Consider the following 19,541-nt stretch of genomic DNA (forward strand, 5'->3'; position numbering starts at 1 on the left):
ACAGATCATTCTAACACATTGTTTCAGCATTTTTTTTCACCTAGTGAAAAGCTGCTATTCTCTGCAGAGAGTTAGAGTCATTTTTTTTTGCCACAAAGGCCTTTCCTTCTTCCCACAGAAAAATGGTTGTTTCCTGCTCATAGTAAAACTTGCTTTCACGTGAATTAAACACTGGAGAACTTTAGAGGAAAGATTATGAAATGTCTTGCTTTTCACAGTATCAGAGCAGACATGTATGAGTTTTGAACGTGGAAAGAAAAAAAGATTTTCTTGACACTGGTATGTTTTTATGAAGATCTAGACTTGAGTCAAACATAAAGTTTTGTCTTGGTGGATCATAAAGATGCTTAAATACAACGGAATTTTCATGGAAATCTTTTCCTGAACTTTAATTGTTATTAGGAAGTACCACAACAGAAGAAAATATCAGTTGATAACTAGATTAGCAATAACAATTCTGTCCACAACTGAAAAAGGCAAATTGCCTTTTCTTGAGGTAGTTGGCCCGCTTGATTAACATATTAAAATCAAAGTGATTTATGTCACAAGGAGCATGGAAGGGGAGGAGGTGGCTGGTGTTGCATCCACCTGCCATTAGCTCCCCAGCCTTTCTTACCAAGTACTTGAGGCTGAGTCAGCTGCATCCGACCTTCAGAGCAAGGTTTGAATTCATGCCTTAAATCTGCGCTGGGTTTTCCTATTCCCTCACACTCTTTCACATTCACTTTGATAAAACAATAGAAGATATACACTTATTAGATATATGGTTTCACTCTTTCAGGTGCCATTCTTAAAACACTGTTATTTTCAGACTATAGACAAGATATTTACCAATCCCTTTACTTGAATCACCTCATCTGTCTCCCTGTTGTTATCCTTCTAAAAGATCTTTAGAAAGAATCCTTTTTTAAAATTCCCCTTTCTTTTCCAGACAGCAAGATGAAATACTGATGTTTAACAAATGCATTAAACTGATTTATTACATTGTCCCCTGTATGGAAAATTTGATAAGTAAATGAACAGAAATGTCAGCTTCCATGTTTTGCGTGCTAGGCAATGCAATAGGATCAGTGATGGGAAGTCTACAAAAAGGCAAGTGAAGAGAGGAGGAAAACTGAAGTCCTTTGCAATAAATGGTCAGAGAAGAATAGTTAAGACCTTATCAGGGATTCTTTTGTGAAGACCAGGGCTTTAGCATCACTAGAATACATGCTTCCCAGAAATACTGTGCTTCTATGCTTTTTTGCAGGTCTACAGGAAACGAACAGAGAACAAAAGAGAACAAAAGAGAAATTAACAACTATTACTATGGTTCTCCCCCATGCTATGATGCACACTTTTATACCTTTAATCTGTGGATTTCAAAGACATTATTAAATCTGATTTGATTAACCTAAAGAAATCCAGGAGTTAATTTACAGCTACTTGCTAATTTACAAGGCATTGAAGCGCAATGAAGCTGAGCATTCTTCTTTCAGCACTTTCATAATTAAGCATTTGACTAATTTAAATATTAAAACTGTTTTCTCATAATTGCCTAATCTCAGTCAAATATAAGAAAGACAGATTCATGTCTGCTTAAAGGATCTGAGATCAGTTTTAGCACTAAAGCCCGTTGAAATCAGTGGAAAGATCCTGGTGCTGCTATCACATGCTTCTGGCAGCAAGGTCAGCAGCTACAGGGGCTTTCTGAGAAATGACTGGCACCAAATCTACACTATTTAAGAGCAGACTTTCGTTACAGACACTAAAGGAAACCAATAAAATAGTTTGTTCTTTTCTTGTTACTAACAGTATCCAAAATTATTTTAAAACAGAAAAAGAGCTGTTAAAATATAGCTATATTGTTGATTATTATTTGTGTCTCATTTTGCTCAGATGAGACATTGAAAATGGAAGAATAATTTTAATTTTCTGTTTCTATTTCTATTCCATTTCATTTTCAGGATAAGATTCACGAACCAAATTCAAACATTGGCATAGGTTTGCCAGAGAGGTTGTGGCATCATCTCCATCCATGGAGACAGTCAAAACCCAACTAGATAAAGTCCTGAGCAGCCTGCTCTTGTTGGCCCTCCTTTGAGCGGGGGGGGGAGTTGGACTAGATAATCTCTAGAGATCGCTTCCAACTTCAACTATTCTAAGACTCTTTGAAAATATTTAAATCTGAATTACAAAAATTTTTCACAATATGGAAAATGTATACTTGGAAAGTTAAGTACATTCTTTTTATAAACCTTAAATTCTGAGCCTACTGATTTATTCTATATCCATTAGGAATAAATTTTATTCATATTCCTTGGCATATTTTTATTTGCATCTTACAATTCTAATAGTTTTACCCATTTGCTCTTAAATTCTCTTGCACCAATGCACCACAAAAAGTATGTGCTTTCGAAAAATGCAGTCAATTTCCTTTGCTTTCATACATTTCTTACACTTGTCCCCAGTCATGCCCTGTCTCCTTTTTGGAAGGGCTAAGGGTGGTGCATGCATATCCTCCAATCCACACTCAGAAACAGACGACCATGCAGACAAATAATTTCCCAAAGAAATGGTGAAGTGAGGAGGTTTTTTTCTCTATGGCATGAAACAAAGTCCTCTTTTACTTCCTTTCTGTCTCCAAATCTAAAGCACAGGGGTAGTATTCAAGTTTCCTGTACAATAGGATCAGAGTTCCTTTGTACGCCTTCTATGGATGCACAGCCCTGTCCTTGGACTGGCCCATGGGTAAATAGCACACCTGACCTTATCCACTGCTGTCAACACAGAACTATGCATCACTTAAGATCCACTTCAATCACGAAAACAATCTTTTGTCAGAACATGGTTGATGCATAATCTATGTTCTGTATCTCTGCACAAGGTTTAACTCATTCAGAGGTCTGGAGTACTTCAAACAGTTTGCCTCTTATCTCCTCTTAGCACCTCCAAACGAGAGTTTTACTGTCTCTCAGTTAGCCATCATGCCGATGAAGCAAGAACTGCCCATACAACAGCATTTTTTTTTCCAGCAAACATGCAATTGCTGATAAGCAATGCAAGTAAATAATATGACATGTAAAGGAAGATTACGGAACATTACAAAATGCGCTGTATTATTACCTATCTGGAAGATTTATTTGACCAATATATCAACCCTTAGGGGATTGGAAGCACTGTCACGTGCTTACATTAACAAAAAAAACCCCAAATCCTCTAACGTAATGTATGTACCTCGTAAGTGTTGGGAATGTGTCATTTTAGCAAAGTGGAGGAAAAATCAAAGTCAGTAAGGGGGAACTTAAACTAATTATTTGAACTGATAAATGTCATTTTTTCAGGCAGATTATGAGACTTGCCTGTGCTAGGGAGACAGCTCATACCATAAAATCAATACAGATGAATTTGATGTAAGTTTGGAACAAAAGTTCAAGTTCTATTAAAGATGTTCATATACCTACCTTTCATTATAAGTTTATGTACTACAGATCATGCCAGCGAAATACCTCTGTTGATAGCAATAGAAGAAAACAACGTAAGGCCAGTAGGTACTGGTTGTGTCCTGATTCTTTGTCTCATGCTTTGAGGCATTTAAGTTTGCTAATTTTCAGGATGTTCAGCAAAGCCAATTTTCTTGTGACGAAGCGGCCGAGTAGTGGTGCTTGGAGAGAGTCTGTGTGGCAAATTCAATTACATAATCTTGTCAGTAGGCAATTTTTTTTACTTGCCTAAAGTAAAATCTAATAAGGAAAAAAAATCAAGAACCTTGATTTCTATTTTGCATGGCAATTTAGAAAAGTAGACATTAGTAGGTCTAATTAGATTTTGACTGGTGTATACCCTTTTTGGAAATTAAACCTTCACTATTTGGTCACTTAAATACTTTAGAAAATTGTACCCAAAACATATATATCAAAATGACTGTCAAGAATGCCCAGGCATTAGGTATATTTCATGTAGTATTCAGCTGCTGTGTTTTTTTACCAATTGTGATAAACTGAAAATCTGGGACGTCACTTTGTAACTGTCTTTCAAAGTAAGACAGTCTTTTGATCCATCACAAGCATATGGCTTTGGGAAAATTTGATGGAAATATATTACTAATCACTGATATTATTTATTTTATAATAGAAGGCATATGTAATCGCAAATGTAATTTCAAAAAGGCTGTCGTAAACATTTCTTCCTGAAAAAATTAAATAACACTTGAAACAATACAACAAGATGTACATGAGATTTTTTATTTCTTGCTGCCCTAGGGAACTAATTTAAATACACAATATGGACTTTAAGGGGCTTGTTTAGTTGTTTTGGGATTCTTTTTTTCCCTTTGGACCAGATCCTAGTTTCAGAAACAGTTGCAATTTGTTGTAAGCACAGGAGTAACAAACTCACAATTCCACCAGAGATGTAGGCGGGTTATTAACAGCTGGGGAGTAAATTCCAAGTCAAACAGTACCATCATGTTTCTGTTTCTCAAATGCTATTTTCATGCATATTAGCAAAATAATTACACTTTACTTTCATAAAGAAGCATAATTATAACAGGAATTATGACATTTCAAGGAAACTAGAGTCACTGAAGCTAAACTTAAGTTGTGTGCTATCTATTTTTCACTGGAAAAAGCTTGACAAAAAGTTTACCAAAAATTGTACTCTATAAAAAAATAAAATCAGCAGGAAGAAATAATAAAGTTGTGGAGGGCTAGTCTCATTCCTTCTCCCTTTCTATTATCTGTGTTCCCAATGGTGGCAGCTGCAGGAAAGGAAGCTATATGAGAGAAAAGTGGTCCTGTAGAGGGTTCACAAATGCTCTGGGAGAAAAAAGTTCAATTTGCCTCTTTTGTTACTAATTCTTGTAAGATATGGATCTACTCATGCGGGATCCAATGTAATGCAGCTGCAGCTGACACTGGCATTAGATCCATGGATTTGAGCTTGACATGAGCTTGAGTTCATGGCTATAAAGGTCTCTCTATCTGACACTATACTCCTTTGAAGATCTGGGCCTGAACCACTCTGAGTGAGATTTGCAAAGGAGTTTTAGCACCTACATATTATGAATCCAATGAGAGGCACCTACGTGGGACATGAAATCGTGGTGCCTGTCTGCAAGACAGAAGCATAATACTTCTGTGAAACATCTGCAATATGAGCCACCCAATTAGCTCATGTTTTTTCTCAAGCTATTACAAGGACAAATGGAGAAGAAACGCCATTAGTGAGACCCCAGTGATCCCTGTGTGATTTTAGCTGGTCTGTATGTTCGAGAGTTATGTAGCCCTTACAGGTGCCACACTACAGCCTGCAGTGGATATGTGACCTACACAACAGCAGTGGGGTTCCATGAAAAGGCACTAATCCTGCTATGAAGACGCCAGTGTGGGTTCACATTCTGATGTTGGCTGAGGGGGGAGAACATGCTTAAAACAAAGAAACGAATACAGTTTTTTCCCTAAAGTACCTTGGTTGGTCTGAATTTTTAACCAATATATTATCAACAATACTTTTCTTGTGGTGCTGATTCACTGCTGTTCTGAACAGAAATGCAGAAGTCAAGGACCAGTGTTTATTCTTATCGTTGCCTGTTACACTACAAGTGGTGCTAATGACTGGGAGAACACTAAAATAAAGTAGTTTCTGGGATGTTGTTTTAATGCCAATCACAACAATGTGGAAATTTCAACAGTGGAAATTTCAGCAACCATCCTATACTGGCTTTATACCTAGTGCTGTCACTGGTAGTGCATCCTCCATTCTCTTCCTACTTGAAGAAAAAGACCAGAATAAAATAAGACCCTTACAATTAAAGTCACAATTTTATATCCCACTTGCTGTATGTCATCCAAAGAGCTGCTGGGTAGGTTAAGAAGATCCTCAGATAATCTCAAACATCACTGGTTTAAATTGCCTTAAATTATCCTAGGCTTTATCTCTTCCTACATTACCGTGAATGATGATGTGTGTCAAGTGCATTCAGGCTTGTAGTTTTTTGCCAGTCTCCGCTGGGAGGTGTGAGGCTGTCAAATGCAGATAGAATAGCGTGCTCTTCCTGTGTTGTTGTTGCTTTAAACTTCACCAAGCTATTTTACTGTTCAGAAAATTACCCGCTGTTAAAATTTGAAACCAAAATGTCTTTGTTGAAATGATGTCAGTTTATCTTTGTAATGCCAAGTTCTAAAACACTAGGAATTTTGGGATCACCAAAGAGAGGCTGAGGTAGACCTGACCTTGCTGTCTTCAAAATGGTTAGAATTTACCACAATAAAAATGACATAGAGGGAATTGGTTTCAATAACACGTGTTACCCCTACTATGTATAAGGGTTATAAAAAAATCCCTCATAGAGTCCCCGCTCCTTCAAACAGGTGTGTACGCAAGCAGACTTTAAGTTGACCTTCTAGTTAAGCATGGGTATAATGCTCATAGGGTGAGGACAGTTGTCTCTGCATATGTGGTTGTGGGAGGACACAGATGGACTTTACGAAGAACTTGAGATAACTTTCGTCCCTGCAGGTGAGGTCGTGTGCGTAAGTCTTATGGTACCTGTCACATGGAGGCACACCATGCCTCTATTTCCAATATGCAGGGTTCTCCTGTTGACATGCACTAGACTCAGTCACCAAAATCCTGTGTTCAGGATAACTTCTTCAGGATATCTTCAGGGTAATTAGCTACTAGTACGTCTTCCTGTGAGTTGGACCCGCTCACTTCTATCACAAACAAAATGGCATAGTTGAAATGCCTCTGTGGCACAAGATAATGAAGGCAGTAGTGCTTCTGAAAAGAAAACTGTAGAAAGATTTTAATGAGAAAATCTGGACTGGTGGGTACAGCTATTGTTTTTTTTCAGGGAGAAGAGAGATGAGGAGAGTAGGAATTGCTGTTGTTTTTTAACAAATCCTACCTTATCATCAGAGTGTCAGAGCTTGAGTTCTGGGTCTGCAGCGTCTCTTAAAGCAGCACGAGAACTCACATTTCTCACAGCACCTTAAATCTGGTGGAGACTTTATAGGAGCAACTTTTCCTGAGCAACTGCTGAGACGAGCACCTTACACTCATATTTTGGGAGTACAGGCTTAAACAGCCTGGCTTTTCTATAGTTCCCTGAAGCAGTATAAAGTAGGTACTGTGCTTGCTTTCTGTGCACGCTGATCCAGGATAAGCACTCGTTATGCTATGCACCTCCTGTTTCGTGTTGCTTATTCCTGAGGAACATCGTATGTGGTGCCTCCCATTTTCAGGGAGTTTACTTACCTTTCTTTCCGGATGCTACCTTCCTAAAGATGTGTTCTGCTGAACTGCTGCCTCACAAGTCTGTGAAATGCATCATTGCCTCATAACCTGAAAAAGCCTTTTTTTCCACCAAAAAAAAGTGAATCAACAGGGTCAATTCAAATTCTACCATATTGCTTAACCAACTTAAAGACTAGAAGTCATAATGAACAAAAAAAAAATACTGAAAAAAAAAATAATCTTTGAATACCCTTTCTGTTCATTCTCTCAAGTGGGTACAAGGTAGGAATACTCTTTTCTCTGCAAATAGATGTTTAGCTTTGAGCACTGGAACAGTCTCATTGAGTTAAATGGGGTTACTCAGCCACTTAAAGTTGAGCACTTAAGTTTAAGGAAGTGTTTTCCTGGTACATTGCTAGTACAATGGCAGGATTTGCAACCACTTGCAAACACAACAGGTCAAAACACTACTGGTTTTTTATTATATTTTTTTTCTTGGCCATTTTTCATGAGGAAGAGAAGTGCAGAAATTTCAAAGCTAAAATATTTTTAAATCTTTTGATGGGAAAAAGCTTTTATAATACTTTATGGTAACTGAACATTGGTTGCTTCGTGCTTCTGTCTTCTGTACTGCTTAGATTATTTCTCCATCAGGAATTTTGATGGACAGGAAAAGCAATGCATGATAAGAGATAGTTCTCCTTCAGATACTTGGCCTGTGGATGGTGATGGAGGTATAAGTTAGGTAAGTAGTACCTACTGCACACCACTATCACAGCCTTTCCAAATGAAAATATTTTACCTTTGGAACATACAGTCATAAGCTCCCAAGAGCTTTGTGAGGAAAGATGTTTATTTTGTGAAGAGGAAGAGCGTGCTGATTCGCCATAGTTACAAAATGCATATACAAGACACGTACAACATGACACACAGTAATAGATTTTTATCTTGGCCTTTTGCACTGGGTTAAAGGACCTTGTTTAAAAGTATTCCGTCATCATTGCAGCAAAAACTGTCAGAGCTGTCATCACTTTCAAAATGCTTACACTAAAGCGTCATTTTAGGACAGGTTTGTTTGGGCAGGCATAAATAAACTAAGGCAGTCCCCTAAAATCCTTTATTTAACTGGTTGTGACTAGCTGTGGCTGCAGCCACCCATTGTATATGTTATTGGGTTTATGTTATTGCTGCAGCTTGAATATGTACTTGGAGAGGAAGAAAAAGTTTTCGCCTTCTCAGATGCTTCATAGGCCAGTGACCTTTATAAATGACAGCAAATCTCTGGTGAATGAAGGATGAGGGGAAAGAGGAAAACATTAAGATATTTTGTCCTACTTTTTTGTGGTGTGTTGAAAACAATCACAGTGCCTATTTGTCATGTTCCAGCTTTGTCTCCCTTTTGCAGTAGTGCCTGACAGGCTGAATGAAGAAAGTGTAAGTGAAGATGAATTGGCAAAGGTATCACTTCTGGTCTGTCTAATTCTGAAGCAGATGAAAAATATATATAATATCAGGATGTTAAAGTGAAGGAAACATTAAGATCAAGGGACTGCAGGGATAAAATAGAAACCCTTAGGGCAATTTAGGGAACAAATGAATAATATAAATGTGTTTCTCATAATTTTAGATCCTCAGTTACTTCACACTATTTGTAACATTAAAATAAGCAGACTGTTTACGATGGAAAGGAGTGAGCAAGGTGAACAAACACAGAAATTCTGAGAACAGAAGAAAATATGAGGAAAATTTCCCTAATACTGATAGTCATTCATACTGCAGAACTGTTCCCTGGGGGAGGACATGGTTCTGTTTTGACTCATTTAAAACAAGATGAGGAAAAAACTCAGGAGCAGACTACACAGAAAAATCCTGCCTCAGCAGTGCGATTGATGGGATGAATTACACCTCTTTCCCATGCAGGACCTGTATAACCGAAAGTCTGAAAATTGCCTGGTGGTGCTGGGAAGTGTGGCAAGGTCCATGGGATGCTGTCCTGGGCCAGCCCACATACTACCAGGAGGTCAGCATCCAGCTAGCTGCCAGTGCCCTGGGGAAGCACCCTGGTGAGCCCTGCTCACCAGCTTCCCTCTTCCCATCACTGTTTAAAGCAAAATTTCAAAATCTCGTGATGGTGCTTAGCAGGAATCGGGGACTTGGGCTCATGTCCTGGCAATATTCTCTCATTCAAAGAGGGGGGAAAAAGATTTTCAGACCTCAGGCCTGTGCAGGAAAACTGTTGAATGTGTTACAGTTGTCACAATGTACAATCACTGAGCTACTCATCCTGCTTCCTTTGTGCAGTCCAGTGGCAAGAGAGATATTCAGCCACACTTGTGCATGCACACAAAAGCTTGCTCTCTGCATCTCTCTCTGTAGATTCAAGCTGGAGACATATCATTCCATAAAGAATAATACAATCAGATTGAAACTCTCAAGGCAATATACTGTAGGCAGATCGTGAGCAAGCCAAGATAAGAAGTTCATAAAGATGCTCCATACCCCGAAAAACCTTCTTTATGGAAAAGAGCTTCATTATCTTCCCTTGGGTGCTGATGAAAATTTCACTAGTGGCTTCAGTCTAAAAAATGATTGATCCTAAGTTAACAAATCAAATATAGGGAATTAAAATTCTGATTTTATTCAAAGCTTTTCCATACTGGCCTTTTCCCATTCAGTTCAGTGGAACTATTCTGGATTAACAACACTTGCAAACTAGATCTAGACCTCTCTCTTTTGTTTCTGAAAAGATTAACATCATATCTGAAAATAAATCTAGGGCATTACAGCTACTTGAAATTAAATTTTTCAGTAATGATTCTTGCTCCAAAATGGTCCTTTACAGGAGAAAAAGTAAAAAGGATTGTAAAAAAAGTACCCTGGTATTGTTGTTTCTTTATTTTTAATGTTTGTGTTCAAGGTTTTTCTAATGTTTGTTGAAAATATTATGGGCTTTTATTTTTTTTCTTTACTAACCTGATTTTAGCAAACAGAAACATCTGGATATCCACAGGGATATTTCCAGTACAGTATTTTGGAAGAAAAAAAATGCAGATGCTTGTATTTTGTACACAAATCTGCCAAAACCCCAAAATGGATCTGTTTCAGATAGCTTCAAATGTAAATTACATCCGTAGATTAAAATGTGCCATGAAATCTCATTTTCGCTTTCAGCCACCTGTACAGACTAATTGATCTTACCTCATTTCTGTCTTTTTTAAGAACCGAATTTCTGCCACAGTCACAGTTATTTTGAACTTGCTGCCTGTTCATGAGGAGCACTCACAAAGAGAATTTAGAAAACAGAGGAATGACAACGTCTTGTTCAAATTACACTCCCACAAAATTGATCTGAGGCAGGGAGTGTGGGAGGCACAGAGAGGAATTGTCTTTGGGATGTAGATTGATAGACACCACATGGCCTGATACTACAGGGCAATGTCTGTGACAGTCACTTCGTACACACATACCTTAATGCACTCTCTGCAATGATTTCTTCAGGCCCTATAATATCGGCATACGATGGCACTCAATACTCTGAAGCACATGTTTTATTGAAAGGAGTCTGATTACCTTCTCACGCATGCTGATTAAAGTTTTGCTAGTGGCTTAACTGAAAAAAAACCCAAAACCTAAGTTAACAAATCATACAAAGCCATTAAATTTTTTACTTTATTTCTCATAGCTTTATATATACTGGTATGTCGCAAGAGTTCAAGGAGGTGTGCTTGATTAATGGCACAAGCAAATTATCATGGGTGGTAAGTAGAGTATGAAATTCAGCCCTCTGATAGCTACCCTAGTGGGAAAAAAATTTCAATAATCTACTATAGTTATGCTTATTAGGCATATCACCTGTTACAAATGTAATAGAAAGTCCCTACTGCACTCATCTTACTTGATTTCAGAAACCACCAAGACACTGGATGAAAGACGGCAACTGAGCTTCATTTTTCACACCTCTGCTCCACAGACACCAATAGCTCATCCATCCTGAGATGACATCCTAGCCTGTACGGGTGGAAGGATGTTCCAGTGATTAGATCACTGCCAGCCCAGGACACGTCAGACACACCTTCAGCCTCGTGCTCATGGTTTTTCTGGCAGCAGGTCACTTATTCTTACTGTGCATTCTGCTGGGTTATTCCTGGCATCTTCCTCTCCCGCTGAAGAATTGTGTGAGGTCTTGAGCTTCCCTGTCCTTGGTCCCCTTGTCTTTACCTTCTGCCCTGTTTCCCTGGAGACTCTCAGACACAAGTAAAGTTTGACCTGTTGCCTTTGCCCTGGTGATTCCTGCGCCTTGCCTTCTCTCCAGACCAGGCTTTCATCCAGGGCAAAAACTCAGTTTGCCTCTGTAGCTGTTTCACTACCAATCGCAATGGTAAAAAAAGAATTTCTATTTCTTTTTGCCACAAGGCCTTTGTCAACACCACCACCATCTTGGTGCCCACTCGTCAGGCTGGTATCAGACATCATCCTCAACACAATTCACTCCTTGGATTTGCACTTTTAGGGAACAATAAAGTCTCACAAATTCTCCTTGTTAAGATACTGCCTTTCCTATTCATGTAAGCAACTCAAATTTCTCATCCCAGCATCCTTTGTTTGAGGCCTCAACTACTGCAGGTTACTTTTCTCTAGGTTTGACAAATGCGTATTTACCCTGAGGATGCGCATGCAGAATGCAGCTGCAGAGAGTATTTACTTATGCTGTGACACTGTCTGTCTTCACTGCTGTGACAGACACTTGGCTCTCACTTCTCTGCTGTGAAAAGCGTTTACATCTGCTCATTTGTAAAGACTACTCAGGCCAGTTCCCATTGTTCTGTCTCTCAAACATCATTTTGTATTGAAATAAAGCTCCGAATATTGGCTCAGTCGGCTGAGCCACAACCACAGTTCAGACAGGAGAATTTCTGCTTTCTGCAGGAAAGGAGTGCTTTGTTAAGACCCCAAAGGTGGGTCATTCAGATCTCTCCCTTGTATCTTGTCTTCTCCTCTAACTTTAAGCCATCCCTCTTTCTGGTGGCAGAAAACTTTGTTTTGAATACCATTCAGTCTGTAGGACAGTAAGATCCGTGACTGGATACTCTAGTATTACCAGTAATAATCGTTCTGTGGAAAAAAAAAATAGAAAATTTGCTAAGTCAGCACAGCAAAATTCTTTCTTAATAGCCTTACTTAAAACAGCAGTTGAGGATCACTGTACGATAACTGTCTTCTTAAGCACATGACAACAATTACATTTGGAAAAATAAGAGAAAAGTGAAAAGCTATTTTTTCATCCATCTTACATTCTCCCACACATAATAAGACAGGTGAAAAATGTTTTACTTGGAGGTAGATGTCACTTCTGAAAGCTTTTAGTCACTAATTACACGGTGATTTTGTTTTGTAGCATACTTAATGTCAATTCTCAGAAAATTCTGGTTTGCAAAAAACAGTTGTTAGACTCAAATTTTTATGAGATTAAATTTCCAGTCTTTTCTAGGATTTCTGGGTTATAGTATTTTTCATAGCATTATAACTCTATTAATGTTAAAAAACAATTGTAATCTTTAAGTGGTTTGTTTAAAGAAGTTTAAAATGTTTTAACAAGTTCAAGATTGATACATTAAATTGTGCTTAAAACAATAAATAACCGCATCACATCAGGTTTGGAATCTTCTCAGTAAGAGGAAGATCATCCAAAGATTTTGGGCTTGCCTCTCAGTTGCGGTGCTGAGCTGATATGTGGGCTGTCCTACAAACTAGATTTTGGGGGGTTTGATAGGCCATTTAGATCTGAATCAATCACATTTAATATTTGGTGTTGACCTGAGGTGCCTAATCCAGAACGCTATGTATGCTAGGCTATGTGTGTAGTAAATGAAGAGAGAGAAAGGCTCCATCAGTTGAATTTGTGGTGTAGTGAATTTCCTGTCATGGGTGCCTTTCTGTCCTCACTGAATTGAAATGGAAACTAGAGCCTGAAGTTCTAGGAGAGAAACCGGTCTTGACTTTTTGTGTTTCTCAGTTTTTGACTATCTAATGGGGATAATATCTCCTTTCACTATATTTTCTATTTAGACTGTCAGTTCCTTGGGGCTAGAGTTATTTTAACTGTGCATGTGTGTCATACCTACAGTAATAGGCCTCATCTTGCAGGTTGTCTCTAGATGCTACTGAAGTACACATTGAAAAAAATTAAGATTGCCTTAAAAGGAATTTATTTTGTGATAATTTAAAGTCATGTTTAATTTTAAGAGTAATTTCCTTGAGCTTTGTGCATTCATTCTCCTGCTAGTTCTCCCACAATTTCTTTCTCTATAAATCAAATTGAGGGCATCGTTGCATTCCCCTTTGGAAAACCTGGGTTATGTGTGCTGTGTGGTGGAGCTGACTTCAACCTCTGCTTCAGCATTTGGCCTAGAATCTTCTCAACAGTGAAAGACTAAGTCCTTTTTACAGATCCTGCCAAAGAGACGCTGCAGGCTTCTGTGGAGATTGTGATTTTAAGATGGTTCTTTTTTTCTTCCTTTTGGAAACACCAGAATGAATGAACGAAAGCAAAAACCTTCTTTCCTCATCCAGGAATGCATTCTCCCTGGTGCAGAAAGTCCATGCTGGTCAGAGGTGTTTTTTGAATCTTCCTGTCCTGTTTAGAGCAGGTCTGAATTGAGCATATACCTTTTGTAAAACACTTTTTCAAGGAATAGATGCTACAGATTATTACTAAACTACAGGTGTAATTCCGTTATGACTTCCCACTTTGTTCAAAGGAAAAAATGAGGCTAATTAGGATGCATGAATTTAAAATGGAGAATTGCTTTAATCTTCTCACCTTGTGATTACCCATTTTTGATCACGGTGAAATAAATAGCAAGACATTTTACTTCAATGTTAGTAGGAAAGAAGACTAAACTAGTGGCCAAAGGGGGTCAGAAAAAGACTCTTCTGTTGGAGGTGAAATTTTGTAACTGGCAAGTGGTTGATGAGATCTCCCAAAACAAATCATACTTCAAGATAGGCCAATAACCTGAATCAAAATGGGCAATTCCTCTGGAAGTGAAATGAGAAAATCTCAAAATGGATATGGCTGTTCACTGGGGAATGTACTGAAATTACACAAAAAATAGTTTAAATATAAAATTTCTTTTGCACCTTCTTTTCTGCTGCAGACCAGCAAAAGCCTTGCCTGATATTTTTGGTGTTATTAAAATTCCTTACATCTCCCTGTAATGGAGAGCTGGGAACCTTTTTCTTATCCTAGAAATGGACTCTTCAAACCTCTCTGGCAGGTCTTGCATTAGAGCACATCTTTGCAATAACGCAGAGGGAAAAAATGACAAGTTTATGTTTTATATGAGGTGATGTTGCCTCTATTCACAGTCCACAAGCTGCCATTTCTTCATTCCGCTCTAAAGGGCTCTGCGTTGGAGCCATTTTTGAAGGCTACAACACTTTGCCAGTCTCATGTTGCAGTTTTCAAGTGTTGTTTGGTGGTCAGGTGAAACTGCAGGATCAGGCTGTTCTGCTGTGCTACCTTTATCACTATAAAGCTGTGCTCTAGAGGTACTTAACAATCTGAAATATTGATTTAAGCTTTCTGATTAGCAGCCTGATATAAAACACGGGGACTATAAATCTTCTGTAATATTTGAACAGAGAGATAAATACCGAAGCTTCCAGATAAAAATACGTGCCATTCTGTAGGAAGTGCCGCAGCGGTAGACTAAGTTTTACACATTTAAGAGCATATTTCCAAAACATTTGTTTTAAACTTAAGTATATTGTGCTTCATTTTGCTCACTGGAATAAAATTATGAAAATTAATTTATTGGTCTCATGTATTAAGTCAAAATCTGCTCATGTCTTTCAGAGAGGTAGCCCTCTGGGCCAATAGATGTAGTTTTGGTGTAAGTGATTGTCATTAAAAGGTCATAATTTACCAATACATATAAAATGCAGAGGTATCTGTAATGCATTCCTTAGCACTTTGAGAATACAAAGTAACTGCAATAGTTCAGATGCTGAGAGACAACAACGACCGGTGAATTTTGACTTTTTTTAATGGGAGCCACTGCAAGTTTAAAACATTCACTGTGCTTTCTACAAGTTCATTGAAAAAAACCAAACCCAAAAAGCAAACACAAAACAACCCAAAACCACCGATGAATTTTCTCAGGCTATTAATTTCTCATTACTGAGGCAAATTCCACCATTCTGGATTGTATGCAGCCTAACAGCATACACCGCATCAGCAGAATTAGACTAAAATTATACCAGAGAAATATCAGAATTTTGCTGAGAACCGCCCTGTATCAACCAACTTCTTAGGGCACCTTTTTCAGGAATGTAGAATTTAACCCTTTTGAATTAAGTTCAGCCCAATATCAAAGACACCGCATCACAAAACTACTTGGATAGCTGCGCAGAACACCTTTTAAAAGGCTTCCCCTCCTGCTTCAGCTCATGGTGCCAGGTAATCCTATGGGGAAGTTACTTTTCTAAATTTATCCATGTCCATTTTGTTGACATTCAGTCTTTCACAAACATTATCGTTTAGCTGAAATGGCTTTTTTCCCTTCCCTTCAGACAGAAAGGTCTGTCTGACTTTTCTTCTACAACCTTTCAGAAAGGAAAGACATGAAATGATGGTTGCAAAAACCAGAAAGAACCCTTTGTCATATGAATTACGGGATAGTTACAGACAATACAAACTAATACAATCAGTAAGTCCTGTGGGATAGCAAAATAGGTGTTCTTCTGCTTTGTGCGTCATCAAAAAAACCCCCAAACCATAACCAAAAAAACCCCCACCCTTAAGCCACATCATCAGTTTAATTGCAGCTTCAGAATTATGATTGGTGTTAGTGTTGTGCAGGTGGAGAGAGATCACAGCTGGATTGTTTTTTTGTTGTCAGGTTGAGCTTGATGTTTTGACAGCTGGGAAATCAAGTTATGACTTACAAACTGAGTAAATTTGATGTGTAAGTCGTGGGAAGGGAATAAATGTAGATGACTGAAATGTCATTTTCCTGAGTCATTTTTATGGCCATGCCCACATTTAAATGCAAAGTAAAGGTTCAGACCAATGATTAACCCAGGAACAAGATGCTGCTGGTATATAAATTGACCTAATAAAGTATTCTACCTTAGGCGGCCTTTGTCTACATCCATTACATTACAGAGCAGCCAGTCAGTCAGAGTAGTTATAATTCACACACACAAAAACTGTGTTTAAATAATGGATGTGATGTGTCAGCCTAGAAAAACTGCCAAAATGGAGCCAAGAAATCCTGAGTCAATAATACTTTGAAATGTAGGGGGCAAGATTTAAGCACCCCATTCTTAATTAATTTTCCTTTACCTGCATCACAATAATGAATGTTACGCAAGCAAATGATGCTTCCTCAATCGCTTCAGTATGATAATTAAAGCCCCGTAACTTCCCTTTTCAGTAAGTTTTTCTATTTGATGAGCTCTTTTTTAGTTTTAATTTAAATGCTATTTTCACAAATCCTATGACAGACATATTTCTCAGGACAGTTCACTAGAGAAATACTTGATATGGCCTGATGATTTTTTAGGGTCAGTGCAGCCTTTTTTAGGGTTAAGCAAAACTCTAAATTAATTGCATTAAGGCTCCATGAAAATATTAAACTCTTCATATGAAGTTCATTGATAGGTAAATGTTGGTATGCTTGCCTTTTTATTAAACCTAATTCAAAGGTTTCTGATTTGATTGGACTGCTGATGTCCCTGAAAGGTAAACTCTGGAATCTGCATAAGAACACATATCTTATATGTTATCTTATATAACATCTGCATAAGAACATTTCTTATTACGCTTAAGAGAGGTAAAGTTTGCCATCTTGGAGAGGGGCAAATGTAACAATGCCTGCAGTGTTTCAAGTGCAATCAGGAATCCCAAGGCAAAGTAGCCAAAATGAACATGGAAAACTCTAGAAGATACAACCTAGAGGAGTAGCTAGAGTGAAAAGGTGAGCGTTCCCTCTTCAACACAAAAAATGATGATATGTCTTCCCCTAAATTCATGTGGTTATCCGATTGTCATCCTACAGCCAAGTCTAATAAACATAAGATAGATCTCTATCCCCTTCCAGTCTTTCATGGACATGAAGGTGCCCTGGGGGGAAAGCATGACACCTCACTAAAATAAAAGTGAAATTAATTAAAGCTTCCAAGATTTAACTGTACAACTTAATCCTTAGTTACCAGACCTCAAAAGAGTGTCTGACTTCCCTGCAGGAAGAATAGTAAAAGTAGTTTTCTTATTTGAAATTGCATACAGGTTTTGGCTTTCTGATTTGGAATTTCACAAATAACTTTGTGAATGACCTGACTGTCAAGAGGTTCTCACAGGAAAATCTGTCATCCACAAAGATATTGCTAGAATACAATATCTGTGTTAGAATTAGTCTTTAGAACCTCATAACACACATGATTTTAGACTAAAGGTACATCCTTCTTCAGATTCCTGACTCCTGTGGTTACTCCAAATATTTCAGTCTAACAACAAATTTTCAGCACCTCACTGTGTTGGGCCCTGAAAATATAAACTTCCAACCTATTTTCAATGGAGCAGAATAACTAGCATGTGCAGAATGTATTGTTTCTCTGTTCTACAGTTAGGCTTTTAAATCTCACTCTGACTGGAAGTTAATGCTTATGAGCTAAAGATTTGTCTATTCCTAGTTACACCTGCTCCCTCATTTCATGACAAAAAGCTTAACGTTTTATTATGATCTTTTCCTTCTCATCTTAGAAACATAATAACCGCCAGTCTCTTGCTTCCAAAATGGTTTAAATTTCCTGACTTGTAGTCCACTTTGCCAGAGACATTCATTAAGTCTAGATGTTAAACATCAAGTGAGGTAGAACAGCTCTGAGAGCTGATATCTAAGTTGGATCTTGATTCATATTTTATGTTGAAGCAAAATGTTTCTTGTAGAAATCTCCAGATCTTCGTCACTCTGCCTCTTCTGAGGTTTTTACAAGGTCATCTGGCTCAAAAAAGCTTCTGATATGCAAATATAGCTACCCATATTTCAGCACAACAGTAACACAGAGGCCAACTTATTAGTAGTTAAGGTCCGTTTTTGTTCTGAAGCCATGTAGAGGAAAAATTCTTTGGTTTAGATCTAGAATGGTTAGTGATGGCAATGCACAGTGCAACCTTGTGAAGAAATTGTGGTTGGGTCAAAGGGTGAAAGTAGGTTACGTCTGTATCTTTCTTTTCACACTAGGTTTTCATCAGGCAAGGTGGAAAAGATGGCTGCAGAAGACCAACACCACACATATTGTACCGTGCTGTTCTCTGTTCTCTATTTTGTACCAGTTCTGTGCAGATTTCTAATGAATTATTTATGTTGGTGTAAGAGCGGAGTCAGGTCCTCTGCAATAGTATCCACAGGCAATAATTTAAAAGCCACATTTAAAGGCCCACATAACATTTATGGCAAATTCTTGTCTAACTCCCATTTCCTCTTACCTCACTAAATAACTGAACCCAGGAATCTGTCCTTCAGTCCAGAGAATGAATGGATCTGCAGGACATGTAAGCACCCTAGGTTGGATTGACACCATCAGGTATTGAAATATAACTTGAGCCAAACTGCTATTGATACCAAAGAGGCTACCCTGTTGAAGGAGTGTCCTCTATACTTAAGAATTCACTTTCTACAACTGCACCCTGACTGCTGCAGATTTACTCACAGAAGAACAAGGCCATTTAATTTTTCTCTCCCCCAATAAGATCAAAAAGATGACCAGCGTATTGGAAGTGGTTTGGGGAGAGGAGGTGTCAAAATGTCCAGTGAATTACCAACTCGGTCATTCTCATTATGGTTATCACAGGAGTGTATCTGCTCTGATAGAATGATTGTGGTTCTTTTATATTACTACATATAGAAATAGAAAATAATCAACAATGCAGGGATTCAATTTTTGAAAGAATGATCACTTGCCCTGAAGTTAATGTAACTCCCCAGAACTGCAAAAACTTGGCCCGTCTTTAGATAATCTGACCTTCTGAATCCTGTGGTTTCGAACTGGGCATCTTGATTAAATTAAATAATTTTAAAAACATGAATTACTTTTTTATAATTTGAATGGTTTCTAGAAAATAGTCTCCAATGTGCAATAGTGTTTCCTATATGTTAAATAATAGCTTCTGTGGGTTGTAGCAATTTTTTTTTAAGATAATCAAGAAACTAATACACCAAGCAATTGCATTTGGAATTTTTCTGTGTTTTCTTCCATTGCAAGTATGTAAAGTGTCACTTACCTGTTAATCCAAAAATATAACACATACTCTAATT

Source organism: Rissa tridactyla, chromosome 2 (assembly GCF_028500815.1).
Source record: "Rissa tridactyla isolate bRisTri1 chromosome 2, bRisTri1.patW.cur.20221130, whole genome shotgun sequence".
Taxonomy (NCBI): domain Eukaryota; kingdom Metazoa; phylum Chordata; class Aves; order Charadriiformes; family Laridae; genus Rissa; species Rissa tridactyla.